We start from the raw sequence: 12,349 nt of genomic DNA on the forward strand, positions 1-12,349 counted from the left end.
AGAAGGTCATATTTGTGTGGTTGTCAAAGGGGGAGGGAAAGGCACCGAGCGCCGCTGAGCTGCGGTTCGCGCCGCTTCCAGGTCTCCCACGCCTCCCTGCCCTCGCTCCCCCTAGCAGCTGTGCGGCTCTCTCTTGCTCCCCGGGAAAGGGGAAAGCTCTCTCCACAAGTCTCCTACTCCACTCAGCCGCCATCTCCCTGGCACGGGAGTCCTTGCGCTGTGGGTCCCTCTTTTCCTGGGGAAAGATTCCAACCAGTTTGCCCAACCGTTCACCCAACCCCCTAAGCGCACAGAAGCTGCAGAAAAATTGCCAGGGCGGCTCAAATCTTCCCCAAGCTGACGCGCGCTTCCCGGGGAATTAAGTTCCCCTCCGCACTGCTGCCTTGCTAGCCCTTATTAGAACAATGAAGGGCAAGACCCTATGTGGCTATTTGCTTCCCTGTAGTTTATGTCTCTTGGGGACCTAATCTGTTTTTAAGAATGAACATAAAACGGGATGTCCAGACTGTAGGAGGCAGAAAATCAGGCTGCCCAGGGCTTCCAGATCATTACCGAATGAGACCAAAATCTACAGACGGGTCTTTTCGGGTGTTATTTCAAGCTGGAAAAACTGGGAGGGCAAGCAAACTGAATTGAAGCAGTGTTGATAGCAAATACTAGGAAGAAAGCTGCCGCTGCGTAGGGTGTGGAGGAAGTGGGGCGCAGAAGGGGGTGAGAAGTCCCAACGCAAAGAATGTAACTGTTTGTCCTCTGCACCTCCTGCCAGGTGTGTGTCACAACCTCCTCCCCAGCTAAGAAAGAAAAAGATTATGACTTTGCCATAAGAACCAAGTTAGGAATGAATACGGTTTAGGGGCTTGGCTTCTCTGTATGTTCTGCCAGTTTACAAAAGAAGACAGTTGCCAAAAATCTGTCCAGAGGCCTTGTTGAAAATAAACACATATTTAGCATAAAACCTCAAAGATTCTTTTAACTCATTTAACACTTCAGGCAAAATCCTAACTCTCCTTCTGTTTCCTACAAGGAAGGTGACTAAGGAATGGTGAATGTTTATACCCAAGTTTACCCAACAAAGTCCCAGTGCAGGCAAGTCAGTGTACCCACACCTTTTCTGCCCAGCCACACACAGGTGTAGAGTGCCTCCAATCCTAATAATTTCTGTTGCTCAGGACCAAACTCCATGAACTGGTTTTGGTTTTTTGTTCTTGCTTTTTTTTGTTTCTCACTATTGTGAAGGCATGATTGTCCCCCTACAGCATGGTCGGATGATAATAACATGGGATTTGTGGGTTTAGGTTGAGTGCCCTTCTGTGCTTCTGCTTTCTCATCGGTAAAATGAATCTGTTTTAAGGTCCAATATGATTGTGAGTCTGAAATTACTTTTTTAACAAGGAAGCTCTGTGCAGAGATCAGAAGGCAAGTTGTTGCAAGTGCAAAAGCTCTCCATTGTTTTCTTGCCTAATACACAGGAGAGCCAAGATAGGCTAGCCTTTCCAAGTGATGAGGAGAGGGAGAGAAGGGGGGAGAGAGTGGGTGGTTCCAGTGTTCCCTTTCACTCCTTCCCTCTCACTCACCTCACCTCTCCCCTCCCCTGCAGCCCTTGAGTCTCTTTCAATTAAACCTAAGTAGGACCCTCCTCCCTTTCAAGCACTTAAGACTTGCTTCATTAACTCTCTTTGTTTCCTGAGCCTGCCTTAACAAATGACCACAGACTTAGTGACTTAAAACAATAAAAATTTATTTTCTCAGTCCTGGAGGCCAGAAGTCTGAGGTTGATGTTTCTGCAGGGCCAAGCTCCTTGCACTTGCTCTAAGGGATCTTTTCCTCGCTTCCGGTAGCTTCTGGTGGCCCCCAGTGTTCGCTGGTTTGAGGCAGCAGGACAATACTCATAGCCTCAGTCTACACATGGCCTTCTTCCTAAATCTCCTCTTGCCTTCTCCTCTGTAATAAAGACACTTGTCATCCTGGATTTAGGACTCTACCCTAATCCAGGGTAATCTCATCCTGAGATACTTCATGTAATTAAACTCAATCGGCAATGACCTTTTTTCCAAATAAGATCACATGAGGTTAGGACTTGGGTATGTCTTTGGGGAGGCTACACTTCAAGTCATGACACTTATCATCTTTGTAACTGGGGATAATGACACCCATTTGGAGAGGTTGGTACTCGGATTTGAGATTATATTTTTAAAATTTAGCTGATAGGAAAATGCTCAATAATGACGTTGTTCGGGACAATCCTGTTTTTCACCTTTTGTCCTGGCACATATTTTAATAATGCTTCCTTTCACTCTCAAAAATATCCTGGTTTGAATGGCAAATCAGATGGTTCCTTTTACATAATTTCTAAGATCCTTCCCAGTTCTAAAATATTAGATTCTTTGATAAAAATCACTGTTGAGTCCATGCTTGACGCCTTGTCAACACCTGAGGCCAACTGAAATTCTACTGGTGGATGAAGAAAAGGGATTAGCATCTAATTCAGATTTTCTCATACATTAATATGAGTAGAAATCCCTGGGACTCTTGTTAAAATGTAGGTTCTTAGTCAGTAGGATTGGGACAGGGACTGAGATGCTGCATTTCAGTGTGTTCCTAGGCGATGCTAATTTTGTTGGTCTAGGACCACACTTGAGTAGCAAGCCCTTAACACATGGACAATAGATGAGTTTCACATTTGACAGATAACAAAAGATTACAAGGGTCCAAATACATCTCTGGGAGCCAACACGAAAAAAATTGATTCTAGGGGCACCTACGAGACTCAGTCGGTTGAGCGTCCAACTCTTGACTTCAGCTCTGGTCATGATCCTGGGGTCATGGGATCATGCCCTGCATCAGGCTCTGCACTGAGCATGGAGCCTTCTTAAGATTCTTTCTCTCTCTCTCTGCCCCTCTCCCTTGCTCTTTCTCTTTGTCTAAAATAAAATTTTAAAATATATATACATTAAAGAAAAACAAAGAATTGATTCTGAAGAGCTGGCCCTTATCTAAGAACTCTTGTGATTTTGTATCTTCTTTATACCCTTGCTTTGACAGCAATTGGGTAATGTGAAAAGAGGAGTTTAGGTTAAAAGACTTTGAGCAAATGTCAATATTCTCATGGATGGCCCACAGCAAATAAGATACCATAGTTAAAGCCAAATGATGAATGTTGATTTAAAATAAGAGGTAGGGTAGAACTGAGAAATCTGGAGATGAAGCAGATTGCTGAAGCATTTTGTTAAACAGATAAGTTTTGCATTTCTTGTCTTTAGTCTTAGTATGAGACCTCTCTTTTCTCAGACTTCACACCTTTCCTGGGCCTTCATCATCTCCTGCCTTGATTCATGTATTCGCTTTAATTCATGTATTTGCTTTATTGTCCCACTGTAAGCTGCCTCCTGTCAGGGATTTTCTCATTCATCTGTATTACTCCCTGGCTACTGTTATCCACTCTTCCCTCCACCTGCACAGAATTTTACTTTACGCCACACTGTTGTTCAATGCCAGGAGTGTGACCCTAGTAGTCACAAAATAAAGTCCAAATACCTTTGGCTAGTTCTTGAAGCACCCCAGCTCTAACTCCCATTACGTTCCAACAAAACCTTTCTCATCTTCCTCTGGCTTCTGTAGGGTTTCTTCTTCTCTGGGTCTTTGGTCACATCACAGTTCCACCTCCCCATGCCCCCTGCCAATATCCCCCTCTAACTTCCACCATACCCCTCTCCTGATCTCTCATCTAAATCCCTCATTCCATAGGTTAGGGATCCAACATGGGGATCCTGCCAATTGCTGAGTATTCTATTGCAGTTATGCATTTCAGAACTGGGGAAATAGCCACAGGATGGATTTGAGGACTTATTGGGCTCACTGTTCGATGGACCTGAAATAAAACTCCATCATTTACCTGACTTCCATGAACTCCTACTTTCACTGATAAACCAGAATGATGTTATGGGTCTCCAGGAGTTAGTGTCAATTCAGAAATGGCATCCAGTGTTCCTTGAAAGTCTGATTATTTCCCTCTTTTCAATGAACAGTCACCCTCACAAATGGCCATAGGTCTTTTGGGGGAAGACCAGGAGACAGATGACAATTTAACACTTATCAGTTTTCAAGGGGACTCAGCCATCCTTTTAAGTGATTCTGGGTCTGTAAACTGGCTCATGTTTGGGAATTCATTGAGGGACTAAGACTATCTGTTCTGTGATTCAGAGTAGATATTGACTAAACCTAGAACATTTTCCACTTATACAGAATATGAGTGAGAATCCAGTAGAAAGCCCATCTGTTTCTTTTGGTCAACTGGTCAACACCAGAGGCTTATTGGAGTCAAACTATTCTGATAACTACTCTGATTTTGCTGTCAGAGTCATCATACTCACCATCAGTGGCAATTAAGTGCAGCCACTCAGCCCCTGTCTTCCTAGTGTCCCATGATCCCCATTACATTTAAGGACCCCAGATCCCACTGTAAATTCTAACCTACAGAGAAAAGCAACCTCCAGCCTCTTCGAGGATGCTGGGGATCCCTTTCACAAATGTATTTCTCCCAGTTGAAGTAAGGGATATGTCTTTGGATCTTCCTGAGTGACCAGCCCTTATATGATAAATCCACTGTAACATTCCGTCTCCCTAAGCCTTTGGATACTTTCCTCATTGTGACCAAGGTAGTTCTGCCTTTTCAACTTCTTTCATGGAGACCGTCTTTGGATTCATGTTTCAGGCCACCAGTTATACTGTTAAAGTCCTTTTTGACCCCTTGAGCTGAAACACCAAATCTGGAATTTCTGCTTAGTGGGCTCATTTCAATAGGTTTCACCTGATCCAACTTTATGTTCCTTCCATCATGCTCTTCCACCCTTCATATCCATTCCTACACCTAGTCCACAGATTTCTGCCTGTCTAAATTTTAAAACTCATGCAGTTCTTTTGGACATAGCACATTTCTTCATGGCTTCTACTTTGTACTTCACCTTTCAGGGCCTGCTAGGACTTGAGTTTAGTTACAGGTCTAGAAGCCAAGAGTGGTGGAAGCACGTTCTTCGGGCAAAGGACATCTGAGTTCTTAAGGCAGAGGTAGAAAACTGCTTCCTCTGGCAAAAACGAGTCAGCCGAATTTAAGGACTCAGTGCCTCCGAGCTTTTCAAGATTTGCCCAGGTATCCTCTTGTCAGTTTTCAGGATCCTGTTTGTTCCCAATCAATGCCATAGCTTTTGTGTTGCAATTCAGTCATTCACAGGATGAGACTCTAGGTTTGCTTTTCAAAAATATTGGCCCACAATACAGAAGGCTAGGGCTCCTTTCAGGACACATACAGAAGCTTTCAGGTCATCTACTTGGAGTGCAACCCAAGAAATTGAAACCCTAAGCTCACCATTTTTTTCCCCTACCAATAGAGTGTAGTTAGGAGCAAACAGCCAATCTCACTATATTCCTTAGTTTAACTAAAACGATCAAAAACAGTGAATATATGGTCACCCAAAATCTTGCCTTCTATTGATATTGATTAGGAATATCCCATGACCATATTTTGCATGTCTCTTACCAGATCTTGATGTGGACTACTAGTGTCCTCATCACTGAAAATGGAGGCATTGGTGCATTTAAATCTAAATGGATTAGAAAAACAACTCCAGAAAACTCGTCTTTAAGATTCTGAGTAACTATTGAATGCTGAAAACGAGGGTTGAAGGGGAAGGGGGAGAGGGGAAAAGAGGTGGTGGTGATGGTGGAGGGCACTTAAGGGAAAGAGCACTGGGTGTTATATGGAAAACAATTTGACAATAAAATATTATGGAAAAAAAAAGATTCTGAGTAAGTCATGAGAATAAAAGGCATGGCATAGGAATATAGTCAATGATATTGTAATAGCCTTGTGTGATGACAGACGATAGTCACACTAGTGGTGAGCACAGCATAATGTATAGATTTGTCAAACTACTACATTGTACACCTGAACCTAATGTAACATTGTGAGTCAACTCTACTCAAATTTAGAAAAAAATTGTAAATCCCATCCAATCCCCGTGAAAATGAGGGGAAAAGGAAAAATAATACCTTACTATTACTATAAAAATAGTTGTGACTTTATGTACCCCTGATAACTTCTCAAAGACCTCTGGGAGTCCCTGGGCTATACTTTTCAAATGACTGAAGTATACAAAAGTATTTGCCCACCAAAAAAATAATAGTGTGTGGAGGTTCATTATTTATGGTAGAGTTGCCTAATAATACCTCATGCCGCATTTTTACTTATGTGAATTAAATTATATGACTAAAAAATAAGAAAAGCACAAATGAAATAATGGCCATTCCACTCAGATAGCATTTTGAGGTGGAGAACATAAATCTTTTCCTTCTCAAGGTATCAGTTCCTAGATGGGGTAGGGGGAATCTCTCAAAGTGTGAACATTTCCCTTGCCGAGTATGATTCTAGTGTTAAAAACTAGAGTCCACTGGGGCACCTGGGTGGCTCAGTTGATGAAGTGTCCGACTTCAGCTCAGGCCATGACCTTGCGGTTCATGAGTTTGAGCCCCCAGTTGGGCTCTGTGCTGATAGTGCAGAGCCTGGAACCTGCTTTGGATTTTATATCTCCCTCTCTCTCTGCCCCTCCCCTGCTCATTCTCTCTCTCTCTCTCTCTCTAAAGTAAATAAACATTTAAAAGAAAAAGAAGAACTAAAGTGCACATTTCTCAAACTGCTTAGCCCTAAAAGCCAAGCCATTACGTTATCTGTGCTTAGTCCAAGGAACAATGAATCTATTCCGAATCTGGAAGAAAAACTGACTTGGTAAGAAGTAGTCTATCAGTTTCCATGAGGGAGAATTCCTAGGGAACTCTTCAAGAATGATTTTTGACATATTCAACTTCTTATTTTTTTCCTTGAAGTTCATTTATTTATTTTGATAGAGAGAGAGAGAGCACATGAGAGAGAGAGAGGGAGAGAGAGAATGCCAAGCAGGCTCTGCCCTGTCAGTACAGAGCCTGATGTGGGCCTGGATCTCACAAACTGTGAGATTATGACCTGAGCCGAAATCAAGAGCTGGATGCTTAACCAATTGAGCCACCCAGGCGCTCCTCAACTGTTTCTTTTGTGGATGGGCTAAGAAACTAATTCTTGGATCTATGACCCTACAGATTATACTCCACAGTCTGATTGGGAACCACTATCATAGGACCTGATAGCTGAACCTACTATATTTGGTCTCCAAATGTAGGAGTGACAACTAGTAGTTAAAATTTTCGCACCATGGCAAACTGTTATGAGATAGTGATACTCAATGCATGTTTGCTGAATTGAACAGAATGTCCCAAAAGGGCAAGAATATAGCTTCAAGGAGTATGTACATAGGGAGAAGGGAAGTCTCTGGCCAGAAAGCCCAAGCGCCCCTTTTCCCAAACCATTTATTCACTGATTTTGTGCAAATCAGCAGTCAGAAACTAGAGGGCCTTTATAAGAACTCATTCAATGTTTTGTTAGAAATTTTGAATTGATTATCCACATATTAAAATAGTCACACTAACATTAGAATTCTACCCTCTCTTATAATCGAGCAACCCTGAGCTTGCTCCCTGTAGGACAGAACCTCTCTGTCTTCATCCCTCTCGTGGTCCTTTGTCATCAGTATGGCATTGATGTGTTTCTTATAGTAGAAAAATGACTTGTACTTTGTACCTAGGTGCTTAGCAAAATTTTTCTTAACCCCAGCCTATTTCTTCATTTTTATTACTTACCCAGCCTTTTCCAGTAGGTATTTCAATCTGAAAGTAGATAAATCTCAGTTTGCCCAGTTAGTCAGAATTTCTTCAACAGGGAATTTATTACCCCATTGCTACCAAAGCTTTAGAGTTTTAGTATTCAGTATTCAGTATTCCTAAGAGCTGGATATTATGAAGAAATTTTTTTTCTTTCCTTTCTCTTTCTTTCCTTCTTTCTTTAAAATGTGTTGTTGTTGTTGTTGTTGTTGTTGTTGAAACATTAGAGATCTTTATTCAAGATTAGAGAAGGAGAGGGGCACTTGGGTGGCTCAGTTGGTTAAGCTTTGACTTTGGCTCAGAGCATGATCTTGCTGTTTGGGGATTCAAGCCCCACATTAGGCTCAGTGCTGACAGCTCAGAGCCTGGAGTCTGCTTTGGATTCTGGGGATTTCAGATTCTCCCTCTCTCTCTGCTCCTCCCCAACTTGTGCTCTGTGTGACTCTCTCTCTCTCTCTCTCTCTCTCTCTCTGTCTCTCTCTCTCAAAAATAAATAAATATTAAAAAGAAATTTTCTTAATTAAAAGAAAAGATTAGAGAAGGAATTTGATGGCCAATGCCCTGTGTCCCCAGGACAATACAAAGACAGAAGACCCCACTATAGAATTTGGCCAACATTTTTATTATCCTTCAATTTTATTGTCCTTTGTCATCATTTCTCTTTCTTTACCCAGAAATCTAGGGAGAGATGATGACAAAGGAGAATAAAATTGGGGGATAATAAAAATGTTGGCAAAAGTTTCCATAAGGAACTGCTCATTTATGGAAGATCTTCTTCCTCAGTCAGTTATAATCACTTTATACTCAGTAATATCCACGTTCACATAATTTACCAATATTCCAAGGGCACCTGGGTGGCTCATGCAGTTAAGCATCTGACTCTCGATTTCGGCTCAGGTCATCATCTCATGGTTTCGTGAGTCTGAGCCTGGCACTGGACTCTGCATGCTGACCTTGAGGAGCCTCTCTCTTTCCCCCTGGCCCCTCCTTCTCACACTCTCTCTGTCTCTCTCTCAAAAAAAATTGTTAGCCAATATTTCCAAAATATTTCCCCAACTTTGGAAAAATCAATACATTATTACAATAACCAGTAAATCCTTTAAAAGATTTTATTTTTCTTTAACAGATTTTATTTTATTTTTTTAAATGTTTTTTTATTTATTGTTGAGAGACAGAGAGAGACAGCATGAGCAGGGGAGGGTCAGAGAGAGGGAGACACAGAATCTGAAGCAGGCTCCAGGCTCTGAGCTAGTTGTCAGCACAGAGCCTGTCGCGGGGCTCAAACCCACGAACTGTGAGATCATGACCTGAGCCGAAGCCGGAAGCTCTACCAACTGAGCCACCCAGGTGCCCCTTTAACAGATTTTAAAAATTGACTTTATATTTCAAAATTTCTAGATAATAGCAACAATTTGCTGAGATGCTAATACGACATCTAGCCTCTGAACTTTCTGAAGAAGTCTTGTACCTTATCTGCACACACGCATGCACATACATGTTGCATGTACAGAGGTCTGAGTGGTTTGGTAAGAACAGGCATGATTTCATGACTTATCATTCTCTGATAACACAATCAATCAGGCACTGAAATTCATTTATGATTGAAAAGGTTGTCATAGAGTTTGATTTTCTGTCTTTTGACCTTAAAATATTCACATTTCAGGGAAAATTAAAAACTTACAGATAAACACTTTCAAAGACGAAATGCAACTCTAAATTATATATTTAGACAAGTGGTAATAAATAGAAACTGGAATTTTAAATATTATTTAGATGCATACCTTCCCTTTTCTAGGGCAGAATAAAAATAAGTAGATTAGCAGTTAAAAAGAATAGTCAGATTTCTCCCGGGATTAGTTCTTGAGTCTTTCATTCTGCAAGTTCATAAGTTAAAAATGTTTTCAAGTCACGAGAGTTGCCTTTAATTAATGGCTTGCTGTCGCCGCCCTATAATATATAGTGCTAAAGTTCACTTCTGGATTTTGAGCAGAAAGTAACCAGCTGACAACAACAATTAAAAAGAAAATAATTTGCTGACTAATTAGTAGCTTCCAATGCACTCTGCCCTCTGTTAAAAATAAAATCTCTTCAACTACCATGATGACTGTTATAACACACTCCTGTTATTTATAATGCTTCACCCATTACTCTTTATTTGTCTCCTCCTGGTGTCTCCTCCCTGAAGTTGGAGGAAAAACACTCTTGTCATCAAACCAGCATTTAGTTGAGCAAAGCTTAAAATAAGTAATGATGCCAAGCACATTCCAGTGTGACTTCTATGCTACAATTATTTCCACCATTCTTTTTTGTTATTTTAACATGAAAACGTTCATATTTTACTTACTTTAAATCCATCAGTTATTGCTTTCACTAGAAAATGACTAACAATGTTTTGGGCAGAACCTCAACATAAATGCAAAGAAAACTGGTCAACCCAACCTTGTCCATGAGTAAGTTGGGTGAAGACAGTCATCCGCCCAGTGCTTCTCAAAAGGGAATTTCTGGAACCACAGGGAACACAGACATAGTCTTGGGATCAAGTCTTCTGTAAGTAGTGGCCATCTCCTCTTTCAATTCAATATTTCCTAAATTGGAGAGTACAAACACATTAAAGATCTGAGAACTCTCCAGTTTGAGTATCCCAGGAAGCTGGTGATATGGTTCTGAACCCGATGAACTTAAATCTGTAGAAAATGTTCTTTCTTTAGAACCAGGAAAATCCCATCTTATGGCTCTGTTTGTAACGACCTTAAAAACTAGATGGTTCATCTACATGTATGTATTGAATGAAGTAAGGAAAACCTCAGCTTCTTCACTGTTGACTAAAGTCTCAGCCTCAAACTCTCCTGCCTTTACAAAAGTATGTTGGGGGCATTTTCTTGGTGACCCCTACCTGTAAAATACCATGACCCATTCTCCCCAGCACTTCTAAAGCCAAATGCAAATGACTCCACAGCAGAGATCTGCAAGATTGCCTAGAAATGTGCTACTCTGATGAGGTTTTTCCTAAAAAATTCCTATGGGATTAGAGAGGGTGAAACAGAATGTCAAAAATGGGTACTCACTACTACCTTAGTGTAACCATCCCATTTGAGGTAGCTAAAATAGCGCTTGGTTTTAAGATCTAAAACTTGGTTTAGTCAAGCTTTTGTGGCCAGTTCATAATCAAATTCAGAGGAGACTGGGTTATGAACCACGGTGCTTGATGCCGTATATATGGTGCTGTATATATTTTTCTAGTAGCCAGAACATCTTCAAATTATAGTACCTCCTCCTTCACTCTGTCAAAGGGATGAAAGGCCAAATTCACCAACAAAATAAATGAGAGCAGGAGAGTTATTTAGTGTCGAGGGTTCTTTCATCCGTGGCCTGATTCTACTTGGACTCTCATCTTCCTTCTTTAAATGGGTTTCTTGATAGTCAATGAAGTCATGGTTCCTTTTGTGTTAGTCATAATCTGGTGGTTCTTCTGAGAAATATACTGTAGTCACTTTTGTGGGTGTTTCCCACATCTCTTCTGCAATACATTTGCCAGTTTTTTCTGATTTTTTTTTTGCTACAAATGACTCATTATGCATAGCTGCATTCATCCTCTTAAGTAAGTCATCCTTAAGAAATAAAAAAGTGATGAACAATAAATGTATAAGAAATAAATGTACACCTCATTTTCATTCTCAATGGATGTTCTTATTTCCAAATTCTGGTGATCCAGGGATATCTTACCCCATTAGCTATATAATGACTTTTTAAAATAACCCCTAATGAAAAAGTCCATTCATTCAATAAGCAAATATGGAGGGCATACTATTTACAAGCCAGGTATTATGATAAATCTCAGAAATCTAAAGAAAAATAAAATTGTCCAGTGCATGTGAAGAAATTGACTAAGAGGGTCCGTAAATACAGAATAATCTAGAATGAATCCACTTTTCCCCTTTTGATCCATTTTCCACTATGCTATTTAAGCATTTTGAAAGCCAGCATCAGTGTATTTTAGCTAATTTGGTCTTACAACCATGTATAAGATATCAACAACCTAGCATAGATTGAGTTGTTCCAAGCCCAGCCTTATTCCTCATTACTCTCTTCTAGTAGAGGTAAAGACTCTGGGTCCTTTGCACTAATGCAAAAACTCTGGAGCTCTGCAAGCAATTCTTGAATAAGCCCACATCTAGCCTCCCCAAGGGTAAGCCTCCTTTGCTGTAGCAGGAACTGTAGGCACAAATAAAGCCAATAAACATTTCCGACTACAGAAGCAACTGCGTCCCAATATGGTGATAATTCAAGCTGTGAAAATTAATAAAGGAAACCTCACTAAAATGGAGTCAGGAGGCCAGAAGGGGGAGCTCTCATGCTGTGACACTCAACATCAATTAAGTCAAGAATTGCCAATTAATTAGTTACAGACCCCCAACAGAGGAACTCTCAACAGGAAGGAATCATCAGTTTTAGGCTCCAACAGGAAAAGATGTACATTGCATCTCCTACATAAGAAACCAACTACCCCAGCTACTCATCCAGATGAGAAACCATCAACATTCTGAACTCTTCCTTTCCTCCAAAGGACTTTGATTCAGAACAACCCCTCCCAACATCCTCCTTCTTC

The 12,349-nt window shown here is 40.8% G+C and overlaps 1 long non-coding RNA gene across 1 annotated transcript; it reads right to left on the reverse strand.

Annotated features, from left to right (window-relative positions):
- Window positions 1–1,750: 1,750 nt before the first annotated feature.
- On the reverse strand, window positions 1,751–11,090 carry LOC115295716. The gene is made up of 3 exons (XR_003910538.1): window positions 11,012–11,090; window positions 10,183–10,328; window positions 1,751–1,941 (listed from the first exon to the last, which is right to left on the reverse strand). It is a non-coding gene; the product is annotated as an uncharacterized LOC115295716 (long non-coding RNA).
- Window positions 11,091–12,349: the final 1,259 nt, after the last annotated feature.

The sequence above is a fragment of the Suricata suricatta genome, chromosome 1, assembly GCF_006229205.1.
Source record: "Suricata suricatta isolate VVHF042 chromosome 1, meerkat_22Aug2017_6uvM2_HiC, whole genome shotgun sequence".
In the NCBI taxonomy this organism is placed as follows: Eukaryota; Metazoa; Chordata; class Mammalia; order Carnivora; family Herpestidae; genus Suricata; species Suricata suricatta.